General features: G+C 46.1%; 1 protein-coding gene across 2 annotated transcripts in view; it reads left to right on the top strand.

The window, feature by feature from the left end:
* Window positions 1–27,264, top strand: part of SATB2 (SATB homeobox 2) — a 207,282-nt gene that overhangs the window by 70,276 nt on the left and 109,742 nt on the right. The gene's annotated exons all lie outside the window — the stretch shown is intronic.

The raw sequence follows: 27,264 nt of genomic DNA, 5'->3' as shown, positions 1-27,264 counted from the left end.
GCTGTCCTGTGACAGACGTGATCAGTGGGAGTTTAGTTTATATTTATTAGATAATGACAAATTATGCATATTTTATTTCTATGATGTAATACATAGAGATGGTTTTTCAAGATAAGCAAAACATACCTCATTAAAAACAAATTAAGTAAATAAAAAAAACCAAAACAAACCTCACAGAATTAATGTCTACTGCAGGTTGTGTAATGAATATACAATTCTTGCTTATGAGGCCAGGATGATTCCTGATATGAAAAGAAAGCACATTGCTTGGTGATTCTGATCTTCACAGGTAATTAATTCAGCAATATTCAGTGCCTGCCATGTGCCAGTCACTTTGCTAGATTTTGGGGGTAAAAAACTGGGGGAAAAAATCTTGTGTTCATGGAGTTTACATTTGGCAGTTTACACACGCAGAGTGTAGAGTGTAGGTTACTAGTTGATTTTTGACCCTCTGAGCTCAGAAATATCAAATATTGAGGTTCAGAGAATAGCAATACATATAGAATTTGTTTATAGTTTTGGTGCTAATTTATAATTAAATAAATAGCCCTGGCCAGTGTGGCTCAGTTGGTTGGAGTGTCCCACCCATGCACTGGAAGGGGGCAGGTTTGATGAAGGGTCAGGACACAGACCTAGGTTGAAGTTTGATCCCCCATCCGGGAGTGTACAGGTTGAAGCTAATCAATGCTTCTCTCTCACACTGATGTTTCTCTCCCTTCCCCCCCCTTCCCCCTTCCTCTCTTTGAAAGATCAATAAACAAAGACAAAACAAAGACAATAAATAAATAGAGTAAGACTTAAACCAAAATAGTAAGGATATTTATATAAAAAGAATGGCTTAATTTTTAAATATTTATTATTTTATCTAGTATTTATTAGTATAAACTTTCCAGTGGACTAGCTTTGAACCAGCATTTTATTGGGGAGAACTTTGCATAGAAGTTACTTACAAAGTAAATTTTGCCATTAGAAATGAATACACTTTCAGTTTAGACTGTTCAGTGCTTGGAATGCTCTGTTCTTAAGTTAATTCTCTAAAATGTTTTATTATGGAAACATGCAAAATATGCCAAGTAGAGAGACTAGTGTATTAAAATGCTCATGAACTCATCATCTAGGATTCACAATTAACACTTTATGGTCAGCCTTGCTTCTTAATAAGCTGCCTCCAACCTTTTCTCACCTCTCCCCCACTGGAATATTTTAAAGCTCATTCTATACCTCATATTTTAACTTCAAATATTTTACTGTTTCTTGAACATAAAGCTTTTATTTATTTATTTATTTATTTATTTATTTATTTATTCATTTATTTATGTTTATCCTCACCCACCCATGGATTTTTTTTTTTTTTTTTTTTTTTTTTTTTTTTTTTTTTTTAGAGAGAAAGGATGGGAGAAGGAAGGAGGGACGGAGGGAGGAATGGAGGGAGGGATGGAGGGATGAGGGAGGAAAGGAGGGAGGGAAGGAGGAACGGAAGGATACATTGATGTGAAATATAAATATCGATCAGTTACCTCCTGCATTGCCCCAGCCAGGGATGGAACCCACAACCTGGATATGTGTCATGATCTGGAATCGAACCTACAACCTTTTTGGTGTATGGTTGTGGTGCTTCAAACAACAGAGCCACCTGACCAGGGCAAGATAAAGCTTATTTTAAAAACATAACCACAATCCCAGCATGATTCTTCAAAACAAAGACAACTTTTTAAAATCTTGAAATATTCAGTCAAGGTTCACATTTCCGCGTTTGTCTCGTACACTGTTCTAAGTGTCTGCTGTGTCAGGAGCCATACAAACCGGGAGCCACCCAAATCGATGTATTGATTGCGCTTGGTTGATGTGTCTATGAAGTCTTTGAATCTGTGGGTCTCCCTTGCTCATAAAAAGTTCTTTAAGACTCAGGTTTGCTGTAAATTAATGCAAAAATAATTTTTGTTTTGCTAAACTTACGGGCAGTTCTTACCCTAGAAATACTGCAAATACTATGGTCTCCAATAAACAATCAGTGATTCAGTCCTAACCTGGGAATTCAGAAAGTCCCTCTCTTTTGAGGGAGGGTAGTTGACAGTCCTGTGTTGTCTGGAGCCGAGGTCTCCTGCTCTGAGAGGCTGACATTCTCCCCATTGAACATGCTTAAAGCGATCTCTCTCCTTGCCTTGCCTCTTTGGTTTCTTTCTTTGGCTCTCTCTCTCTTTTTTCTACTTTCCCTTCTTTAATTAAATGCTGATGTTTGGGATACTCTCGGCAGTTTTCTCTTTATAAGGGCAATGGTGGAAAAAGGTGCATATTTAGAAAATTTAGGCCTCGGAGCAAACTTTTAACAAACAAGCTGCATTAAAAAAAAAAAAAAAAAATCCTGTGGCTCTCCAAAGAGAGCTAAAAAAGCTACCCCCAAATTGCTCTTAACCAGGCTTCAATGAACCTCATTAGGGTTGGACGGGCCAAAATGTGAAACACTGGCTGGGCCAACACAAATCTCTAACAAGCCCCTATACTCTTCTCTCCTTCACTACATACAATGAAATATTCATGTATGTGTGTGAGCACATATGTTTGTTCATTCACGCAGCAAAACCAGAAACACTGCTTCTGCCAAGGGGGAAAATAATGCTTGTCTTACAGATACTTAAGAAAATACCTAATACAAACGTTTATAGTCCTGCATTTCTTGTATTTGTTTATATTCTTTTTTTTTAAATATATATATTGAATATATTTTTAGTGATTTCAGAGAGGAAGGGAGAGTGAGGGAGAGAGAGAAACATCAGTGACGAGAGAGAATCACTGATGGGCTGCCTTCTGCATGCCTCACACCACACTGGGGATGGAGCCCGCAACCCGGGCATGTGCCCTGACTGGGAATCGAAACATGACCTCCTGGTTCATAGGTCGATGCTCAACCACTGAGCCACGCCGGCCAGGCCGTTCATATTCTTACACATGTATAGATATATAATTGTGGCTCACATGAGGGCCAGATTACGGTATTTTTGTCCGTGTAACGTAGCAGAGGGAATGACCCTATCTGACTTGATGGGTTGGATGCCTAGTGGTTGAGTAGGAAGTATTGGATAAAAACTGCTAAGGCCAGTGTGTGTGTGTGTGTGTGTGTGTGTATGTGTGTGTGTGTGTGTGACCTTGCTGCCTACCCATTAACAAAAAATCACACCATCAGAAATAATTCATTGAAAAAATCTAGCTCATTATGTCTTCCATGATGGGAGCAGTGTATAGCAATGTTTTCAGTTAGCTGTTCCATTAGGGCACATGGCCATGATGGTCATTAGCTTTGGAGTATTTTTTAAAAATTGCTTAAAGTCCTTCTCAGAGTTTAGGCATTTGTGCCTATGACCTTGAGGGGACTTGCCATGTAAGTTCTGTGTTTTGTCATTCATGTAAAATGATCCAGGTTAAACCGGTGGACTCACAACGAGAGGCTGGGGGAAACCGGCCCTCCATGGCCGGTGGGTCACTCAGGGCACTGGGTTCGGCCTCTGAGGTGTCAGGTGGACACCTTGATGAGCATCTGCAGAGCTGGGCTTTGAAGAGCAGCGCTTGTTAAGTTTCGTTGTTTTTGGGTGGCAGCTTTGAGAGCTCTGAAGAGTCTGAGTGCATACTCCTTGCTTACTCAAAAACTGTAGTTGGCAACATTGTTAGTGTGTCAGTGAGAAAAACACAGGAAGGTTTTCCTCTGTCTGTCTGCTTCTCTTGCGTTTGGAGAATTACGTTACCTATTGCTCCCTATTGCTCAGGACAGCGCAGCAAACCTGCCCTCCAGTGTCACCGGCTTGTCACTCAGGGTGGAAAGACTGCTGAGGGCTGCATACACACTCACTCTCTCTCTCTCTCTCTCTCTCTCTCTCTCTCTCTCTCTCTCTCTCATCCCCCTCCCCCCACACACACACACCTCTGTCAGTGTCACAAATCAAAGGCTGAGAGATGGGAGGCTCCAGCATCAAACCTCTGCCCTCAAAAGACTGGGCTTCGCAAGGCCCAATCGTCTCCCAGGTAAAGGCTGCCAGCTCCCAGACACCTCGCCCTTCCCTCTCCTCCCCAGCCTCCTGTGTTGGGAGGAGTGTGTTCTGGATCAAAAGCTCTGACCAGTTTCACCAGCTTCTGATGGTGGATTCTGTTTTTGTTTCTTTAATACATGCTACAGAGCCACAGTCGTCAAGGACAAGTCTAAATGTCACGTGTTGTTATGATGACTACTGTGGCCCCTGGGCGGGGAGGGAGGACTCTCAGGGCCTGGTGTGGACACTTGGTGTGGACACTCGGCAGCAGAAGGTGTATCGACATTATTTGGAAAGAAAGCACTTTATTTAGCCTGTGGGACGCCCCTGGAGGAAACGTGGTTGAGTTTTATTGTCCCCACGTCCCGGAGAAGAAAACTACAGAGGAGGGTTTAAAGACTGCACCTCAGTGCTCTGGTTCTGTCACATATCTTATTCACTCGTGTAGCAGAGGATTTATGGAGTGCCTGCTGTGTGCCAGGCCTCGTGCTCGGTGCTGGGGACACAGCAAAGGGCCGAGTCAGTGATGCCGCTGCCTCAGGATCTGGCATTCCAGCGGGGGACGGGGAAGATACGGTTGGTAGGGAGGACCTGGCGTCCCGTTATTCAGACACTGGCCCTGTGCTCTTCATCTTGTAGAAATCTGGCAGATTTAGGTTTCTATAAAGTAATAGCTGCTTAGCCAGAACAAAATGGAAGGTTTCAAATGGGTTTTGAGGATTAAAAACACAGGATATAGGCTCTTCAAAGGTTAAACCTCGGTTTTCAGAAAAATTTACCGATGTGGACTCACTCATGTTTGGGATAGGGTAAATGTAAATTTGTTGTCAGAATTAGCTTATATTAAGCCACGGTCTAGATTTTGAAAAGGACACTGAGATTTTTACATGATAGACAATCTATGGCTGTATTTAAGTAAGTCAATATGATGAATGGGTTTATTCTATTAAGAACTAATATTTTTTAAAAAATATATATTTTTATTAATTTCAGAAGGGGAGAGGGAGAGAGAGATGGGAACAACAATGAGAGAGAATCATTGATCGGCTGCCTCCTGCACGTCCCCCACTGGGGATGGAGCCTGCAACGGTTGCATATGCCCTTGTCCAGAATCGAACCTGGGATCCTTCAGCCCGCAGGCCAACGCTCTATCCACTGAGCCAAACTGGCTAGGGCAAGAACTAATATTTATTTAGTGCTTCTTACCTAGCAGGCACTGTTCTAGGTGCTTCACACTCAGTCCCCACATTAACCCCCCCGAAGAAGATAAATTTATTGTCCACCTCGAACCAGTGAGAGAACGGAGACTGAGAGGCACACCGCCTCCTGACCCCGAACCCTGGCTCCGGAGGACGTGTGTGTCTTCAGCCGGGGTCTGCCTGTCTGTCCATTCAGTCTCCCGCTCCGGCCGGCAGGAACGGTGTTTTATAGGCACGAACCAGAGGCTGCCGTTTTGGAATTGGTAGCTGACCATATGCTGGTACGTGTTTAAACGGGGCGGGGAGCTTGTGTGAAGTTTAACTAACAAAATTGAACTTGCTGTTTGGGATGGCATGTTATCATAAGAACTTAATTTATTGGACCCCATTTTTATATATCTGACTCCTTATAAAATTGCATATTAAAAAAAATCTATGTCTAATAAAAAACAAACGCTTTTACCGTAGTTATAGAAAACTAAAAATGTACACGAAAAATGGAAAGAAGACACCTTCCCACCCTACTTGGCCAGCCACCCAGAGATGACAGCGGGCAGCCTTATCAGACATTCTTTTCTAGCTTTTTTTTTTTTCCCACTTAATGTTTTAATATGTAATTTACATATTCTTTAATTATCATTTTTTTAAATAACTACACATTAGTGAAGCTTTTGGGTTTCTTTTCTTTTATGTACAATTTTTATTGACTTCAGAGAGGAAGGGAGAGGGAGAGAGAGAGAAACATCAGTAATGAGAGAGAATCACTGATCCGCTGCCTCCTACACACCCCACATTGGGGACGGAGCCTGTAACCTGCACTTGTGCCCTGACCGGCAATCCTACTGTGACCTCCTGGTTCAGAGGTCAACGCTCAACCACAGAGCCACGCCGGCCAGGCAAGCTTTTGGTGTTCAAGTCAAACGGGGGGCATTCGCTTTCTGTCTAGAAAGCCTTGGGCGGCATCAGTGCCTGAGGAGGGGAGTGCTGAGGCTGTGCCTGCCTCTGCTGCTCCACCAGGGACTTCCTCCCACGTTGATGGGAGACGAGATTTTTTTTTTTTTTTGTTTGGTTTATTGCAGGTGAAAGGCCAATTATTGTTATTATTATTTTTCATTTGGCATTGACCTGCTTGCTGTCTCACCCGGCCTTGCGGTACGGAGTGAAGTTCTTTAATGTGGGAGAAGAGGAGAAGGACATTGTGTCATTCAGGAAGCGTTCGTTAATTGATTTCATATTTTGTTTTTACGACAGTTTTGTTCTTGCCCACATCTTGGTCTTTCTCCTTTGCTGAGGAACACACACAGCATCGTGCGGGCGAGTTACTGAGTTTCACAACCTCGGCCCCCGAGGTAGAGATGTCCCGGGAGCTAACAGCTGATGACAGTTGGTGTTTCAGCCTCTGGTTTCTGCTCCGGGCAGCAGGATGGAGATATTCTGAAGGAGTCATCAGGGGAAACACTTTGGGAAGGTCTTTTTCTGTGTTTAAGTGGATTGAGGACAGCCCCCTAATGGGTAGGGAATTTGTCAAAACAAGTCAAGAAGGCTCCCGGCTTGAAGGAGTGCCTTTTGGTGGTTGTTTTGACCCTGACCTTGGATCCCCAGGGCATGGAAAGGGAGGGGCCCTCTCTCTCTGTCTCTTCCTGCAGATCAGAATTCTAAGACTGGCCGACCCCATAGCTGGGCAGGTGTGAGACAGACCTGCTGGCATCCAGGTGTCTTTGCCGCTCACCCTGCCCCCTTTCCCGGGCGTGTCCCGGGCACCATTCCTCCTGTCTCCCTTCTGGGTGCCTCTGGAGTCCCTCTGCTCCCATGGAGGCCTGAGCTCCCTGGTAGGGAGCTCCTTCCCCTCCGTGATTTTGTTGGTGTCTCTTGGATGGAGAGCAGTATTCCGCTTTCAATAAATATTTAGGTGGTTTCATAACAGACAGCAAGGATGGGTCAGGATTTATGTAACTCAGATTGTCTACTAACATGTACTCATGTCACCAAAAATGCCCATTTATAATGAAAGATGAGTTTAAATTATGAAACCAATGGTTCCTCAAGTATACAAACCAGAGATATCGTATGTCACTTTTTTTTTTAAGTATATTTTATTGTTTTTTGTTTGTTTGTTTGTTTTTTACAGAGAGGAAGGGATAGGGATAGAGAGTTAGGAACATTGATGAGAAAGAAACAATGACCAGCTGCCTCCTGCACCCTCCCTACTGGGGATGTGCCCGCAACCAAGGTACATGCCCTTGACCAGAATCCAACCTAAGACCCTTGAGTCCGCAGGCCATCGCTCTATCCACTGAGCCAAACCGTTTAGGGCTCTTATGTAACACTTTAAGTTACAATTTGCTACTGTATTCCTTTTATATATATATTTTTTATATTTGTAGGACCCCTCCCTTCCCTGTGGATATTAAAATGTACCCGTTAGCAATTTAAATGAACGCAATTAGGATCAACAATTGGTTTTCTGTCTTACCAAGGGGGAGTGTCCCGTTGTGGCTAACAATAAGATTATGAACTGGTTGTAGTCTCTAGGCAGGTATGAATTTAACTCTGCAAATGAAAGGAACGGGCCCAGCTCTGTTGTAAATCGGGGGCCCGTTCTCCCAGGGGACTGAGCGTCCCATAGTCCTTAATAAGGCATCTCGGTGGCATTGTCTTGAAGTTAACTGAAATCACCAATGTACCACTCAGCCAAGGACCCATCAGTAGTGTGTTTCCCTCTTATCTCCCATTGGAATGCCTCTGTCATAGTCAGTAAGATAAAGTGTTGTTTCCATGTATGTTTACTTGTTAAAAAAAAAAAAAGAGCCGCATATCTATTGTTGCCCATTAGAATGCTGGCCAGCACAGAGCTTCCATGAGCCAGGCTCTGTTCTAGCTTGTTTCAGATGGGAACTCATTCATTTATCACAGACCCTGTGTGGCATAGGTACCATAATCCACATAATCCACATGGTGTAGCTGAGGAGACCGAGGCACAGAGAGGTTAGGTAATTTCCCCAAGGACACACAGCAAGGAAACGAGGGAGCCAGGGTGCACATGTCCAAACCCAGTCATTCTGCTTCTTTGAAGCAGTGGCTCATCACTACCCTTGGCCCCTCGGTGGCTTGATTATATATGATTGTGTCGATGGCATGATGCGGTGTTACAGTGGGCTGTTACTAAGAGTATAAATAAAGGCCTCTATGAGGCCTGGCCTCAGAGGACTAGACCGCCTCATTAAAACGCTACCCGACCCCCCCTCCTCTTCCTTTTCTTCTGGAAGTCAATTGGGGGGAGGAGGATTTCAAAGACATGACAGGTGCCTCCTACTTCATCTGAAGTATTTGGATGCTCGCGAAAAAGGGAGATGATTTAATTTCCTCCATAATTGCACGAGGACTTATGAATTATGCTTCCTAAAGTACCTGTGACATGAAACTACAAAATGAACAGATAACGCTGATTTGTTCCCCGACAAATCCAGACGGATGGCGGTGTTTTCACTGCCAGCGCCGTGGGGGGGACAATGGGAGGCGCAGCTGATGCGCTCCGAGCCCATGTGGGCCCCCAGGCCCGTGCCCAGGCGGCTCTGCTCCCAGGGCGCCCCCAGGGGAGCCCCAGCCCCACTCACTCTTTCCATAGAACACTGAAGCTGTGGGATGCCAACGGAGCTTTCTAATAGGTCGTAAGGTGACCAGCGGGACGGTCCCGATTTTGGACAATTTTGTCCCGCGTCCCGAGGCTTTTTAAAAAAAATCCCGATTTTTTTTTTTTTTTTTTAAACGGCTCGGGACACGGGACAGATTGTTAAAAATCTTTAAAAAAAAATCAGGACTTTTTAAAAAAAAAACGCCGCAGGACGCGGGACAAAATTGTTAAAAATCGGGACCGTCCCGCCAAAAGCGGGACGTCTGGTCACCTTATTAAATAGGACTGCTTTGCCAGGCACGTCCTCTCCCGAAATAAGCGGTTTAATCCCATGGGGAGGAGGGCACGCTCAGGGCACGGGCGTGGAGGGCAGCATTTAGAAATTCTCTCTTAGGGCATTGGCTGGTTTCCGGGAAGGCTGTGCTGGCTGTGGCCGGAGGGGACCGGACTCAGGGGAGGACTGGGCTAGGTCTTCCCGGGACCAGGAGGAGCAGGCGGCAGGTCAGCGGGGCGGGGGGAGGCCCGCACCAGCACTGGGACGTGGCGAGCCGGAGCGCTTCTGAAAGGACCTGTGTCCCCACGCTGCCACAGTCGCTTGCTTGTCCTGAGTTTTCCAAAGGCTCTGGGACATGTGGCACCAAAACAGTTCTGTTTGCAGCCCCGGGGACTCTGGGGAAGGAAGAGTGCCGTCCTGGGTGAGGGACGGACGGCTGGTGATGGGCTGGTCGCTGGTGGCCTTGGTTGTGCTGGGCAGCGGCAGGCTTTCCAGCTCTGTGCTCTCTGCCTCAGTTTCCTCATCATATAATAATACAATAATACCTTCCTCCCGGGATTGCTAGAAAGATTCAATAAAACAAGCTATATACAGTGTATGATACAGGGTAAAAGCTGGGTACACCTTGGTTACTATTATAATTATTAGTGTTAACTACTTTACAATGCAGAAGCCAAATATTAATCTTTTGTTTTCTGTAGCTTTCAATTAAAAAAAAAAAAAGTCCCTCATTCTGAAATACTGGATGAGAATTGCCAGTATTGTTTCCTTAATCTCTTTAATTTCTTATGGAATAAGAAGAATAGATCCTCTGACATTCATGTCTTTTGATCAACAAAATCCCATTCCATGGCAGAGCAAGGAGCCAAGCCCCTTTTTGTGGAGAAAGTATTCTGTAATACATCGCCTTTTTCCATTTCTTCCCCCCACCCCCCCCAAAGCAGTGCGGGCATATTTATATATTTCATTTATTTATAAAGTCACTACAGTGCAACTTTCCTCCCCAATGATCTGGTTGAATTTGTGTATTTTAGAAGATGCCATCGTTTTCATTAATGGCAAATGGGAACGTTTGCGGCTGGCTTTGCAGTCAGATGACAACCGTTTTGCATCGGTTCCATCCTCTCCGCTGGTGGGTTCTAGGTGTCCAGTTATTTTCCTACAAGTGCGACTGGACGGCAGGAAGCCACCTGAGTCAGCACACCTTCCTCACAGCCGGGCTGAGCTACAGGCTGCGTCCCCTCCCACTCCTCCTCCTCCGTCAGTCGCTTCTCTCTTTTCTCTTCTTCTGACGCTATCACACCATGGATCTGTCTCACCCAGATTGGGGGGGGGGGGTGCAACTGTGTGGCGTGGAAGGGATGTAAATATTTTCCCTCGGGGACAGGTCACCAGGAGGTATCTGTGTCCCGGGAAAGGGAAGATTTGAATGTCATGTCGCCTCTGAATCCTGGCTCCTCCTTTTCCCTCTCCTCTCTGGAGCTTCTCGCTGGAGACAGCTTTGCCGGGAGATCCTGCTGCTTTGCGCACTTTTCCCTGGGCTCAATGACCGTGGCCTACAAAAGGGCAACATAGGGACATTGGCAGAACTACAGAGTCTGATAGATAAAGACACGAGTCATGTTATGTTCTATTCGGTACCAGGGTTGGAAAGCAGTAGCACCAACATGAAAAGCCTGGCAGTCAGCCCTGCCCAGGTAGTTCAGTTGGTTAGAGCATCATCTCTATACACCAAGGTCGTGGGTCCAATTCCCGATGATCAGGGCACGTAGGATTTTGTTGATCAAAAGACATCATGCGATCAGCTTGTGACCAGGGCAATAAGAAAGGAAGGGGCGGGGGGGTTTTGTTCTGATGTGTCTACTTCTTTTCCTTCACCCCGCAGCCTTTTCCATTCCCACTCTTCCTCTCCCTTCTCGTTGTATTTGAAATAGTTCTGTCTTCCCATCCCTGCCCTTGACTGAGCAATGTTCTAGCCTTAAAAAAAAGAAAAAAAAAAAAAAAAAAAGTAGGCCTGGATTACCTGTGGGAAACCATAGCGAGAACCTGTGTGGTCCCACTGTGTTTTTGTGTGTTTATTTTAATATTAGAATTCCCAACTGAAAGCTAATAATACTCTGAGGGAAGTATAATTACGAAGGTAAATCGGTATCAAAAATTGCACGGTGTACCTCAGAGTCAAATATAATTATTAGTGGACAGTCTATTTGATAATTACCCATTCATAGATTTGTACATAAAGGCGTGTTTTTAAAGTTGTGTATTTTTGAGATTTATTTATTTCCCCACAAATGATCATCCGCGAGATCATAGGCAAAACAACTCAGCTTGGTGTAGAAGAATAACGACACCTATATGGGAGACACTGAAACTCACTGACATGGAAATAGAATGTTCCTTCTGCCAAATATTATGGTGTGACAGCTGCCAAGTGGCAGTGCCCACTCCCTTCTGGGTCCGGTTGTCCTATTTTTAACCTTCCAAGGACTCACCCTGCCCAGGCCTGGCCACCTGACAGCCACCTCTGCGCCGTGACCGTTTGCAGTGCAGGGGGCAGTGGGGATGCTGCATGTTGGCAGGTGGGGCTGGAGCAGGGAGTGTGCTGGGCCTGGAGGAGTAGGATGAAGCATCACGTTAAGGAGAAGAAGAGCTAGCTTGGCTGGCATCGCTCAGTGGTTGAGTGTCAACCTAGGAACCAGGAAGTTGTAGTTCGATTCCACATCAGGGCATATCCCGAGTTGTGGGCTTGATCCCAGTGTGGGGCACGCAGGAGGCAGCTGATCAATGATTCTCTCTCATCATTGACTAGAGGCCTGGTGCACAAATTTGTGCATGGATGGGGTCTGGCCAGGCCACCCTGATGGGGGCTGATTGGGACAGGCCGACTTGGGGAGGGGCTGCAGGAGGTTGGAAGGGGACTGATTGGGGACCCAATTGAGCCATTTGGCTGTCACAGTGCAAGTCATAGCAACCGGTCTCTGGTTGTTCCAATTGCTCACTTGGCATATATGTATCTCCCTACCTTTCTGAAATGATTAAAAATATATTTTAAAAAAGAAAGAAAAAGAACAAGAGATGGACCAGTGCAGAGCACAGTGCAAGCACCACAGATCTAGTCTCTAATCACGAAGGTTTGTAATGCCACAGAGGGTGCTGGGCCGCTGGGCACCCAGCAAACGCAATCTCATGGGTGTGTGTGTGTGTGTGTGTGTGATTCATTCATTTAATCAAAATTCTCACGAATGAAATATTCACCTTCCTATAAAATTAAATAGCTTATTTATGGGATTTTAATGCAATTTTGATATCTATATATATTCTCTTATTAACTTTCACTCATTCATTTTTTTAACCAGTCCACATCATTAGTATCCAGATGCTTGCAAAGCAATATTATTTTTATTTATAGTATACATAGTAGCTACTAAGTTAAAACAATACCACACAGCACTTTTCAGTGATTCAGATGGCTAATGATTAACATTCTTCTCAGAGATGTATCGTCATATTGATGATTTAGTCTCCGTTTCAGTTAATGATATATGTTACCGTTGCTTTGTTTTAGCTCATTTTGAGCAGTTACCTGTTTGAGACCTTGGCCAGTGGACTGATGGCAGACTCAGCACCATTCTGTTACTGGAGACAGCATTTCCATTGTGAGCTTGTAGTCCTGGGGCATCTACCAGTCCCAGGCCTGCCCTGCCATGAAGGACAGCCTGTATTTTAATATGCAAACGCTCCGGCTGGCATTCCTATTTGAGTTGTTTTGTTTTTTAGATTGTATTCAAATTGCACCTCCTCTCATCCTGTGGACTTTTCCTCCTCTTATTATCCCCAGCTTTTTGCACTCTGAGCTGAATGTGAGTGGCATGCTCCCTCAGGATTGCTGTGCTGGGTGGGTGGGTGGGTGGGGGGATTGGGCGGTGGCTCTACTCAATCAGACGACTGCAGTCTGCCCTGGTTATGCTTCCCAGCCACAGCATCCTGCGTCCCCCTCCTGCCCCCCCCCCCCCCCCACACACACACACGCCAGGATCACTTCCGGAGGGAAGGGGTGTGCCCTGCACCCCTGCCAGACCCTGCTCCTCCTGGACCCCCTGGGAGAGGAGTGACCAGCCACAGGGGCTCCTTGAGCAGCAGCCACATGGTGCTGGGCGGAGAGGCTGTGCAGACTGGGCTGTGACAGGCAGGGAGGCTGGCAGGAGGCTCCAGTGAGCGCTTTGACACTCGAGTAACAGCCCATTATCACTTGCGCTGGTGTCAAAACAATACAGCAGCAAGCTCAGGGATCCTGCTGTCACACAGGCTCCCTGTACGGGTCTCCCTATTGGTGGGACTCTCTCCGGGACCAGCAGAGACAGAGACGCATTGGGAGTGGGGACATTGTCTGTTAATCAGCTGCTGTGTGCACCCCGGGCCCTGGACACCAGTGGGGGTGAGACTCCCAGACAGAATGACAGGTCCTGCCCTCAGGTGCCTCTCTCCTGGGAGCACAGGCCCCTCCTGGAGAGAACACAGGAGGGAGAGGGGCAGACGGAATTGCTTTGAGATTTCAAGAGGAAGAACTCTCATCCGCTTGGCGGGACCCATTCAGAGCAGAGAGGGAGGTGGAGTGTGAGCGGCCCCTTGATCAGACTAGGACGTGGACGGGCAGGGAGGGGGTGAGAGGCCGCTGATGGGCAGGCGGGCGTTCTGTGTGGCTGTGCCCGGGGAGCTCAGGAGGCACCCGCCTCAGGCATCGGTGTCAAGCACCCTGGATGTCCGGCTGAGGCGTGCATGTTCTACTCCGCGGCTTCCCTGAAGGTTCGAGGCCGGGGAGGGATGTGATGAGAATGTGTCAGAGCTCCATGTGAGTTTAGATATGAATCAGTTAAGATCCCAAGTGACTACACATAGCAGACACTCCACCACGGTGGTTTAGACAACAGGGAGTTTATTTGTCTCATGCAGGCGGCCAACCCGGGCTCAGCCAGTGTGTGTCTGCCTCCTGGCTTCCCTCCTGAGGGTGGCAAAGTGGCTGCTGGCCCTACAGATTTTCAGCACCATCCCTGGCAGGCCAGGTGCGGAGAGAGGCCGAGGGCCCAAGCTCTGTCTTTTAAAAGAATATATATTTTTATTGATTTCAGAGAGGAAGGGAGAGGGAAAGAGAAACATCAGTGATGAGAGAGAATCACTGATCGGCTGCCTCCTGCACGCCCCACACTGGGAATCGAGCCCTCAACCCAGGCATCTGGCTTGGTTCATAGGTGGATGCTCAACCACTGAGCTACACTGGCTGGACTAGCTCTTTATTATTCCGGAAGGGACATCTTCCCCCAAGACTTTATCTTGGTCTCGGGTCTAGAGAGCCTGGGAAATCAAGTTGTTGTTTTTTTATGACACAATGCTGCTCAGAAAAAAAAAATCGGGATTCCTTAGGCAGAAAGAGGGCAGAGTGAACTCTGCTAGACAAGCAGCACTGTTGGCCGTAGCCCATTGGGGAAGCTGTCGTGGGAAATCAGGGAAGTCGGAGGGCTGGCCCTGCCAGCAAGGGCTCCTGATTAGATCCAGAGAGAACAGCTGGAGAGTCCCATTTCCATTGTGGGACAATGCGTTGGGAAAGCCTGGCTTTCAGTCTGGCGTTGTCAGAGTAAAACATTCTCCATGAGGCACGCATGCATGGGAAGAAGTCACGTCCGCACCTCACGCTTCTCCCCCGTAACACACAGGTCCCCCACGCAGGCCGGGGGACGTGGGAGCCAGAATCGAGGGGTGATTGCAGAGGTGCTTTTGAGTACTGTCTTCAGACTAAACATGAAGTCAGAAGAACCAACCTACAGATTCCGAGAAGATAGAACTTTTATCTAAAACTGTAATTTGAGGAGCGAAGGGGCTAGCAAAGGTGTTTCATGTATTAATTTAAAAATTTTAAAAAGCAGCATTGAATTCCTTGGGACTGATGCATTTGTTATCAACTCTACTTGCATTTAGACACCGCAAGGGAAGTAGGAGATAACGGATTCCTTCCGGAGCCCCTGCTCTAACAGGATTATTTATAATGTGATAGTTTATTACATGTGTTTTTTTTATTTTTATTTTTTATTTCTTATTCCTGATAAATAGCCCAGTTATGCTCTCCATGTATTTTACAGTCCCATCTGGGCCACCCCTTCCATACAAGGCGAAGATGCCGTTTCTGTTCCTCATCTGTGGCTTGTCCCCATTCGGGAGATGTTGCCTCTTTGGCTCTGTCTCTGATTTCTTCCTCTCACTGCCAGGATGAGGCACTGGTATCTGGCTCCTGCGTGGTCACACGGTTTTAAGAAAGGAGGGAGATACGAAGAAATACAGAATTTGGCCTGTCCCCTCAAGGGATCTATTATCTAGCTGGAAAGAGAGGAGAAAGAGAACAGCTCAGAAGACATAATGGTGCTGAGCGGGCCCTCGCCTCTCTGCTGCTCATGTGGGTGGGCTGGTGGGCGGGCAGGCACCCCCGCTAGGGGTCCTCTGGTCTGTCCAGGGCTGTCCTCTCTCCTTGCTCACTCAGCATTGATTCACCTATCTGGGGACCTGGCTGCATCCTTTATCCCCAGAGTTCTGGTCTCTTCCGTTTCTCCTTCCTTCGTTGGCTCTTTCTTTTTGGTCTACAGAAATGCTCAGTTGAGACTAGCCGAAACTAAAACAGAAATTCTCAATATTGATCACCTGATCCAGGCCACCACCATGCTTTATTTTTCTTCTTGTTTAAATATAGTAAGAAAATAATTTTTTCACTTCTAGTTTGAATACAGAACTAATCAAGGAAAATTAAGGGTGATTGTGTCATTCATTGATATCTGGATAATACTACATTTTACTCTACTCTAAGGACGGAGTAGTGTTTTAAGCGAGAATGACATGACACAGATGGGGAGAGGTAGACGGAGAAGTGCCTCGGAAGGAAACCTCTCCCAGGTGGCAAGGAAGCTGTGTGAGAGGATGAAAGGGCATGTTTGTGGCCGAGAAGAGCGAAGCATTCCATGAATTAATACTTAGTGATATGGCCCAAATGAGGTCTGTACCCTAAGAAGAGAGAATCCACCCGAAATCAATAAATGCCACTTATTAGCAATTGCTATTTGAGGCTTTTAAAAACATATTTTTATTGATTTCAAGAAGGAAAGGAGAAGGAGGGAGAGAGAGAGAAACATCAATGATGAGAGCGAATCATTGATCGGCTGCCTCCCGCACGCCTCCCCCACGCCCCAAACCCAGACATTTGCTCTGACTGGAATCTAACTGTGACCTCCTGGTTCACTGAGCCACACCGGCCGGGCTGGGCTTTTTAATTAGAAAAAAAGTCTCCAGGCATTAAGATCACTAATAGAGCTTTAGAAGTAAAAGGCAAAAGGACTTTTATAGTTTTGAAAAAAACTTTTTATTTTTGTGTTTGTTTTACCAGATCATAAGTATATGTTTTGATCTACTTTTACACTTATTAACTGCTTAGTTATAGTAGGAAAATTCATCACAGGTTTTAACACTTGCTTTTATGGAAGCCTCATGATGTCATTCCCGTGTAGGACGTTGCATTAAACACGAGATCGACCACCCTGAGCAGCCGGTTAAAATAACGGGGCATTCATTCTTCTTGAACTGCAGCCCAAAATACACCCCCGTTCCAGTCCCAGCAGCTTGTGCTGGAAGGCCAGTATTTCAGAGTCCCATCTGACTGCAGGACTGGAGATGGCGAAGGGGATAATTACCAGCATCCTCTGCCCAGTTCTTTGGGAAGATGCTGTGTTTACCGATACTCCAGAGACGTGTGGCCTTGTGACACAGGAGGCAGGAATACCTCCCTGTGCTGATTGGCAAGTTATCTGCCCCGGGGAATGGCGATGGCGGCAGCAGCTCACCTCAAATAGCGCGGAGATGAGAGTCACCGCCCCAGGAACAATGCCTGGCTTTACAATGTGGCGGCCACATGCAGCACCCTGGGCCTCAGCTGCCTCAACATCATCAAGCTAATCTCCGGGCCCGGGATTAGGTGGGGCCGACCCGGAGTCCTCTCAGGTCAGAGTTCAAGGAGTCCTGGCTTAGTGTCAGGGAGCCGGGAAGAAAAGGCTCTTGATCTATTTTTTTTTTTTTTTTTTTTTTTTTTTTTGTACAAAGGCTTTGTTCTGTGGTGTTTTGAAAATCTCTCAAATAGCCTTAACGGCTAAACCAACACACACGGGGAAGGGCAGCCTTATCATCTCTAGAATAGCCTGTTTGCACAGCTTATTAATGGCTCTGGCCTAAGCATGTCACAATCCCGCTGGCAGGCCACACGCCTAAACGAGGCGTGTGGCCTACCGGCCGAGATTTTGACATGCTTGCGGCTGGCCCATAGAGTGTGTACAAAAAAGCGTCAGTAATAGGGGAGGTGGCAGCGATGGAGACAGGGGAAGGAGGTTGGGGGTGGGGGGCGATGGCATGCTGGCAAACTCTTCCCCTCCCTCCCTCTCTTTCTCCCTCCCTCCCTCCCTCCCTCTCTCCCTCCCTCCCTCCTTCTCTCTCTTCCTCTCTCCCTCCTTCTCTCCCTCCCTCCCTCCTTCTCTCCCTCCCTCCCTCCTTCTCTCCCTCCCTCCCTCCCTCCTTCATTGCACACTTGTAATTAAATCCAGACTGAACAGAAGTATCATTACACTGTGAGGATGAGCGAGGGACTCTTTTGAAGTTGAATTTTTTAACATTCCCCCCTGCAGGAGAAAGGGCATCTGCACTGTGACCAATCTTTAAAGACAAAACAATGCTAAAGCAGCATGCGTATTCCGGGCCAAATCCCTCCTTCCCAAAAACGTGACATTTGTTGCAGGTGGTGTTATGACACCATGGCATAGAAAAACCCAGCCTTGGTTTGGAAAGTCAGGTTTTGAAAATGTAAAGCAGGCACCGTTTGCAGGGTGCAGATTAATTTAGCCATGATGAATGTGTTAATGCACCATCTTGTCCGTGGAAAAAGCAGTTCCTCCGGGAGACAGCATCAGCTATGCCAGGTCTTATAGCCAGCTATTGCTCTGGAAGATGCTGGAAGTTCGCACATGATCTAAACCCCGCTTCCTAACTATTATTTTAATTAGTGCCTTTTGTATATCAATAAACCTAATGTAAATTCACTCCCCTGCAGTGCCGTGGAGATGACCATTGAAGAACAGGCTTAGTGTCAGAGGAAAAACGGGAATGGACGGTGGGGATTAAGAGTTGAATCCTAAAACGTAATAGGAGATCACCTCTTTCTGCCCGCCACCATAACCAGGAATCTCCATGAGCTCTTGGGTAGTATCTAGCCCGCACTTGGCTTCTCCCAGGGCGGGGGCTCATTCCTCTGTGAGGCTGTAGGAGTCTGTCACCAGTGGGCCTAGTTTTACCGTTCGCGAGGATGGTAAAGGAAGTCGTCTTTAGACGGAGTATTCGGAAGAGCACTCAGGTATCTGGAAGGTAATCACCATGTTCTCTACAAGACTTTTTGGAGACTAACCAACCACAGAAGGCCATTTGCACCTTTGGCCCCTGTCCATCCTTTTACTCTCTGTCTTGTTCTTGTATCTGGATGCTCTTGGCTGTTCATGGCCCCCTGAGACCAACTCATCTCACTACCTCCTCACACGTGATCTCCACGCTCCAAACGCAGCCATTATTTTTAGCAGATATTCACAATATTGGCTCATCTGATCTCATCTTATAATCAAGTTTGGTTTTTTTGTTTGTTTGTTTGTTTGTTTGTTTTCCCTCCACATGAATTTAGATAAGGTAAGAATATATATATATATTCTGCTCCACTTGCCACAATTTTTATGAAATCCTAAAAAATGGAAGCTCATGGGAGAACTTCGTCAGCAGCCCCCAGGAGGCTTTCAAATCCTGGCCTCGCTCCTTCCGAGGGCATCTGACCTTCGTCTCTATATTTGATCTGTGAGATGGGATGAGAGCCCTCCTTCCTTGAGGGCTGGTCTATGGATTAATGTGCCATTGTCCTCAACGGATGTTCATCTTCTTACGGCTGTTTCTCATGGTGACGGCCACTCATATTCTTCCACATGTTTGTCATCCTGCAACTCTCTTCACAGCCCTCCCAACTCTTGTAGACCATCTCCCCTGAAATAACTTTGTTCATAGAACCACACCCATATCTCCTTTCATCTTTTTGATGTTCGCTTTTCTAAACTAGAGAGCACCTGTCTCTTGTGTGAATGCCGTTGTTAACTCTTGTAGACGTCAGGAGGAGCGGGCTCCTGTGCCTGCGAGACTCCGATGGCTTCATTCCTCTCGAGTCTGCTCCTGCCATTTGCCTCTGCGTAGTTCACCTTCAGAGAGGTGCTCACTCTGCCTCCCACGGTGAGTGCCAGAGGCCGGTGACTGAGGGGACTGCCGTGCCTCTCAGGACACTGAGCTCTCAGGGCCTCTGTGGAGACCTCAGTTGTTGGGGGGAAGGAGGAGGAGGTTCAGCATCTGCTGGAGGCATTGGTATTTCCCTGGTTTTCTCACAATGAGCCGCACATTGTGAAAGCTAAACATGTTATTAGCATATAGAGCCTGGGATTTAACGGGCTTAGGGAAAAATAGGTGAGGCTTGTGGAAACCTAATGACGAAAATAAAGGGTTTCACTGTGCTTACATGTTGACCTCCTCCCTCGGCGTGCGGTGCGTGCATGGTAAAGACACTGCCTGGTTTTCCACGCAGCCTGCAGAGGGTAAGGCCTGGTGCTCCCCAGGACTGTGCGGGTCCGTCTAAGGAAGCATTCCTGAATTTCTGGAATTCCTAAGTGAGAATGGATTTGAGAGCGTCAGGCCCTGAGAGCTTTTTTTTTTTTCCTTCCTTTTTGCCTTTTTAAGAATAACTAGAAATAAGCATGTGGAGTTTGATTTCTTTACCATGAATAGTTGTACTAAAATATTTCTAGGCCACGTTCTAAGTTTGCAGTTATATGTGTGAACGTTCAGAGAAGACTTTTGAGGAAATTCCTTTTCTTTCCCTTGGAAAAAAAAATGCTGCTGGTAGAGTATTCCCCCCCCAAAAGTGAATTCCCTCTTCCCACCCCCATCCCTAATCCATATTACTTTCCCTCTGGCCTTCCCGCCCTTCCCTCAGGGGGACATACCCTATTCCAGTTTCCCCCCACCTCAGACCTGGCTGGTTGTGGGGTGCTGGGTGCCCACATCAGTGTAGATTCCTGACTAGTGCACCGGGTCCTTTGGTGGCAGATGCCAGAATCTTCACTGCCATACATTCTTCATTTAAAAAAAAAAATATATATTTTATTGATTTTTTTTTTTTTCTTTTACAGAGAGGAAGGGAGAGGGATAGAGACTTAGAAACATGGATGAGAGAGAAACATCGATCAGCTGCCTCCTGCACATGCCCCACTGGGGATGTGCCCACAGCCAAGGCACCTGCCCTTGACGGGAATTGAACCTGGGACCCTTGAGTCCACAGGCCAACCCTCTATCCACTGAACCAAACCAGTCAGGGCCCATCTATTCTTTATGGGTGCGGGTGGGTCTCAGGTGCCCAGGTTCTGAGAACCCTGTCCAGTCCCACTGTCCCTGGCTGTTAAGTCAAATGAACCCAACACGAAGTTGTGTCCCCTCGGCAGTGTTTTGTGGCTGGAGAACAGGCTGCCGCCAGGCCAGCACAGACTGAAGCGGTGTCGGTGGGCGTCGGGGGACATGGCTTTAGGGGCTCACACCTACCTCCGAGCCAAAGGCATTTCAGGTTCGCCGGGTGCCTGCCCTGGTAACGGAACACGGGCTCGTTTGAACTGGGACAACCCTGGTTCTGGTACATTCTGTGGTGGTATATTTGCCAACTCCCCTGCAGCCCGAGCATTTATAATCACTCAACTGTTTCCACGCGTTGAGTCATTGCAAAACGCCGCTCCTTTGTACAACCTCATTAAGATTTCAGCTGCTAACAGATTTTGTTCTGCGGCTCCAGCTTTCATGATATTAAGATATGGAGATTCGGGCTTCGGGGAGGGGTGATTTACACATGGAAAGCCTCGAGCTCAGGGGGCACCACCGCTATTTCAGGGCATAACCAGCAAGAGAGGGCCGAGGGCCGAGCAGCATTTAATCGATGAAACAAAATACTGCGGAGGCCAGGAGGAAGGGATGCCAAGTGATTTGAAAAGAATTATTTGCTTGGAATTTGCATGATTTTATTTAAAATGTCATCTACGGTAGAGCAATGGTTTTTTTTTTTTTTTAATACATGTTATTTATTTCGGGGCTCTGAGGTGACTCACACAGCGTCAACCCATCTTCACGGTGTTCATATTTTTACAATGAATATACCTTCTTTAATGCTAAGTAGACATGGTCAATGCATAATCTCTGGGTGAAATGACGTATTTTTTTTTTTCCTTTTGTGGTTGTACCCAAAATTATACTGAGCCACTTTACATCCTGTATTGCTCTTCCTGATGGAATTTTACCTCGTGTGCACTGTTTCAATGAAGGTAAGCAGCCATTCACTGAGAGTTGTTAGTTATGTCAATTAGCGCTGCCACTCATATTTTGTCTCTATCTATTAACGTGATAATCGTGCCTTGGGCAGGCCGGGCAGGGTAGGGGGAGCCTGGGGAGCTAGCTTTGGGGATGGTTTCTGTGTGAAAGTTCTCCTTTTCTGTCGGGCCCTGAGAGCCTGTGGTGCCAGCATTGCGTTCACTGAGTAGGCATTGGCCACTGGTCCGGATGGCAGGCAGGCCTCTGTCGTATTTGGGCGGGGGAGTCTTCCTCACTGGCTCGGCTTCTCAGCAGACACAGCATTTCCGGTGGTTCTCTCCTCCCCCTGCCTTGCCTGGCATCCACCAGGGGCCATTTACCACCTGCTGATTGGTCCTTGGTGTCCTTGCCTTACCTGCTCTTCCTCTAGCCAGGTGAGAAGGAACCCCTTGTGGACAGAGACTGTCTTCTGATCCCTGTGTCTCCTGCCCTCCCTGAAGGCACTCCGTAGATCCTCAATAAACGGTGGAGAACAGGAGGTTCCTGCGAACTGATCCCATGGAATTGTTTGGTGTTCCTAGCCAGTCCCCTGGAATTCTGTGGCTTTCTTGGCTCATCTTCTTTCAGGCAATGTTGTAACTGTGTTTCTAGCTAAAGGTTTCTAAATGGAAGGGTTTCTCATCTGGAAATAGTCAGGAATTGACCAAAGAATGGGGATTTCTGAAGGCAGGTAGCTTCCTTGTTGTGTGTGGTTTGGCTTTGCTTAATAATTTGCAAGGAAAGCACAGCAGTTTTACAGAAAGAAATGAGCCCCTTGTAGAAAACACAAAGCAGTGGGAAGGATAAAGTGAAATTCCCCTCTGGCCCAAGGTATTTCTTGTCTTAAAAAATTTACTGATAAAGTATTTTCCACATCTCTCATAATCTCTTTTATCTTCTCTCCTCAGAGGCAATGGATGTATAACATTTTAAAGCTTACTATAACAAATATTTTACCATGTCATTGATTTTTAATGACCTCCTGATGGTTGATAGTATGAGTATCCCATCAGTTATTTAACCATACCATTTATTTTGGACATTTAGGTTGTTCAGAGGTCTTTTTTTTGTTTTGTTTTTTGTTTTTTACTTTTGTAGACAACTCTTTCATAAATATCTCTGTATTTGGATATCATTCTATATTTATGGTTAATTGGAGCTATGGCCAATAATTTTTAAAATTTTGGATATATTCCCAGTTGACTAATTCATGATTTTACTGATATCTAAGATGTTACATTGACAAAGTTCAGATTTTAAGTTAAACTTATAGTTTTCTTGTCATTACAATTATTCTGGAATTAGAAATTACCTGTTTCATTAGAATTTGAGCTGAATGTCCTGATTATGGGTCAGACTGAGCAAGTTCACCCTGAAATCACAAAACCACTACTCCTGAGTATTCTAAAACATAGCAGTTATTTAAAACCTATAGCATTGATCCCCTAAATGTTTTCTTATGAAATATGCTGTGTTTACACACAAATACCAACAATATGTATATTTAACACTAACACACACACACACACACACACACACACACCAAAACCACTGCCTACTCCGCTTAGAAAATAGAACATTCTCAATACCTTTGAAACTCCTTTATGCTTTCCTCTTGTGGATTTATTTTTCCCCTTAAAGAGTTTGGTGATGCTACATTGAGGAGGATTTGGAAATATCTCACTGTTTCCATTTCCCCTGCTTGCTTCCCCCTGTCCAGTCTGCAGTCCCTTCTACCCTCACTCATTGAACAGCCTCCCGAATGGCCTCTCTGCTCTTCATGTCTGATCCACCTTAGCTCAGGCGCCCCCATGGCCAGAGTGATGGCTTAAATACATAAACTGAATAATACCGTTCCTCTGTCTACACCCTTGCCTGGTTTTCTGTTTAATTGGAGTAAAATTCACGTGCTCGCCATGACCTGTGGTGCTGTCTGATCTGCCCTGGTCCTCACCCTTACCCACTCGCCCCCATCCCTGCCCTGGCACCCTGGCCTTGCTTCCTGCCTGGTTCTCTGTCTGCACCAGGCCTCTCCCTCTTTGTGACCAGCATACATTCTTCCCTCCAATTTTGCTCATCCCAGCATCCCTGGGGCCATTTTCCCGGACCACCTGATTGTTCTGCTTATAGCATCCTATCAGCTTTGTGCCTAGCGTCTGTTACATTTTAATTTAAGCCTTGCTCATGGGTTAGACCAGGTGGACTCTGAGTGTCTGGAGTGCAGGCGCCATGTCTATCTGGTTCATCACCCGGGACTTCCAATACTTCCTTAAACGTCGAAAGGAATGAACGAGCGGAGAAAAAAAATGCATTCAGAGGGAATAGTAATATTCCAACTTTTTATATTCAAAGCAATTTATGGTCTTCTGGGTCCAAGGAAACACAACTGATGCAGTTAGCTGTATCAGACCTGCCTTCCCCCTTTGACCTGCCTCTCTGTTATTTTTAATTCTGCCTGACCCAGTTATGAAATGTGACCAATTTAGGTTGAATAGTCTATTAGGAATTTATTATCTCTCCTGCTTATCTCAGGTATTTAACATAGAAAGGTTTAGGCGGCGTGGCATAGCAGAAGGGATCTTGATATAGTGGAAAGAATGTGGGCTTTGGAGTCATAAAAACCAGAGTTTAAAGAGTTACGTTGCCTGTTAACTGTGTAATCTTGGGAAGCGTCTTAACCTTTTTGTCCCCTGATGCTCTCTTCTGCAAAAATGTGATAAAATCTACCTCGCAGGTTTGTTTTGGAGATCAAAGGGGATACACACACACACACACACACACACATATATTGAATCCTAACACTGTGCTTGCCACAAAATCGGCATTTAAATTATATTATTATCATTATGTGCCTATAGTAAATTGCTTAACCTTTTTTTTTTTTTTTTTTTTTTTTTTTTTTGCTACTCTTAATCTGTAAATAGAGGATGATTTTTATTAACAGGAATAATTTGAGGATTAAATCACATAGTGTAATTTACATGTATTACAAATTATTACACACTTTCATAATCAATTTGCACATAATTATTATATGTAATATAATAATACAAAGTGAACTGATGTAGGATACCCACAGCTACACTACCTGGCTCATAGCTGACCTTCAATAAATGAATCAGGGTGGTTAATAAAAACAGCAGGAAAAAATTGAGATCAATTACTTAGTGGCAATTTGGAGCCTTTAAATGCCATGGATTCCGCCAGTACCTGTTCGTCGGATACCGATTCTGTGCTGGATGCGCAGCTCAGCGCCGGTGAACCAGGGGGACGGAGAAGGAGTTGTACGAGAGCCTAGCGGGCAGTGGGAGAGGGAACTGCACGTGGAAGGTGCCGTCATTGACCTCAGGAATAAATGCTGGTGCAGGGAGATGCATTTTATCGGGGGGACAGAACAAGTGCTGTTTTCTCGGAAGCGTTGTGTGAACGGGAGCCGGAAGGCCAAGCTGGACTTGCCCAGGGGTGGGAGTTGCTGTGATGGGGGACGGGTATGGACCCTGAGGCCCGGAAATCTGCCTGCAGCTTCTGCCAGTGAGTGTCTGTGCGGCCTGGGCGAGTTATCTAGCCAGATCTGAACAGGCGTATCTGTGCCAAAGGCTTTTGGTGAAAAGAAGACACCGAGAAAGTGTGGGGCTCAGAGAAACGTGTCCATGCGGATTTTGCAGTCACCTGGGATTTCGTCCTCTCCTCTGTGTAGGGGAATTACAGAGAGCCGCCACAGCGAGGACCCAGAGTTCTCCCCTTCACTGCCAAACACGCTTTTCTTTTTCTTTTTTCTTTACCATAACTTGGTCCGATCTTATCTATGTCTTTGTCTTGAAGAGTTCAAAGTTTAGCGTCCATGGGCACTTCAGACTCAGTTCGTTGGAACACTTACTCAGCTCTTGAGGAGTGTCCCTCTCACCCACTGGCCCAGAAAATAACACCCCCTTTTCCTCAAATTTGAAACCAGAAGTGAATCAGGTTAAGCAATTTGCCGGGATGTTTACTCTTCATAGCAGCAACGACACAACATTTGTGAGCAGTTTCCATGAATTCCTAGGACCACACTTAATGCTCTCAGCACCCTGGCCTGGAGGCCACTGTGATCTGGTCATGGGGGAGAGGGTTGGGGAGGGGGGGTGGAGAGGCACTGAGAACGGGGTGGCTTGGTCTCCTGACTCCCATCCAGTACTTGTCACATCCTGTAGTGCATGCCTTCCTGTTTCTCTGTCTTCAGATTCTGGTTTTCTTCCCAGGTGCCCACCTTCATCCTTTCGTCTTCTTTCTCTCTCTAGACCAGTTGTTGGCTGTGTTTTCTGATGGTCTTGGGCTCTACAGCAGCGGTTCTCAACCTGTGGATCGCCTAAGACCGTCGGAAAACACAGATATTTACATTACGATTCATTAACAGTAGCAAAATTACAGTGATGAAGTAGCAACGACAATAATGTTATGGCTGGGGGTCACCACCACATGAGGAGCTGTATTAAAGGGTTACAGCATTAGAAAGGTTGAGAACCATGGCCGTAGCGGATTGTGAAGATCTATTAAGAGATGTATAATAAGACGCCGTTTTCTCGTTTGTGGTCTCTGCCCGCTCCTTTCCCTTCATTCTGCTCTCCTCGCTCCAGTCAGTAGTCATTGGGAAGGAGGTTTGTACAGAAAGAAAGACGGTAAAAGGCACGGAGGGAAATGTATGCACAGCCGCCTCCTTGTCCCCCTCTAAGATTGCACGTATGCTCGGCTTCCAAAGCCAGTTTAAAAATAAGAACGATGAGGGCGGCTGCAATCTGCTTCCCTTCATTCAGACTAGGTGTGGCCCCGGGCACCTGCCAGTGGCTCATTTGGCCTTGCATTGGGTCTGATTAGTGTGAGCCCACATCTTCTTTCCCATTAAAACGGGCACGTGTTTGCTGGGCAGGAGCTGGCGGCAGAGGTGACATGCTCACTAGTAGCCAGGAGTCAGGCCACACTGGGGCGGTTTCTCCGTGTGGCCGAGACACACTAGCTGGGCCTTCATGTCTTCCTCTGCTCTCATGTGGCTTCTCCCCGGGGGCTTTGGGGTCTCCAGAAATTAGGGGGACTGTGACTTTCTTCTGTGCTGGGGCGACTTTGAAAGGTCATTTTCCTCTGCATCCCAAATGCAAATGCTATTATTACAATATTTTTGTCAAACACATCTGTAGGCCCTGCATTTGCAAGAGCAAATCCCTTAAATTGTCCAGAATGAATGTTTGAATAAGGGTACCCACTCTGGACAATTTTACTGCAAACAGTTACTTTGAATGCCCTGGGATGAAGCATTAATTATCTTCCCAAAAGATAATAGAGACAGCAGATATGGAAATTTCTTATGACTGTTATCAGACCAGGTTTTAAGAAAAATATTTTGATACTAATAATTGCACTTTATGGGAAAAGAGTAAATATATGAACCCAGCAGGGGCTGTATGTTCAGGAGCCACTCCCACATATTGTAGACTATATATGTTAAAGCAACAAATAACAAAAAGAGAAATAAACTGATCTTTCCCACCCCCCCACATTTGACTTAGTGACCAAAGAACCAAATCAGTGTTGAGATTTGTCTCTTTTCCTCTCTTTAGAGGTGGGAAGTTGATGGTGGCTTGATATTAGAATCAAAATAAAACATCACTCAAGATATTTTTATTGATT

This window comes from Pipistrellus hanaki (assembly GCF_964339955.1).
Source record: "Pipistrellus hanaki genome assembly, chromosome: 8".
NCBI lineage: Eukaryota > Metazoa > Chordata > Mammalia > Chiroptera > Vespertilionidae > Pipistrellus > Pipistrellus hanaki.
This window is presented reverse-complemented; position numbering and strand designations above follow the sequence as displayed.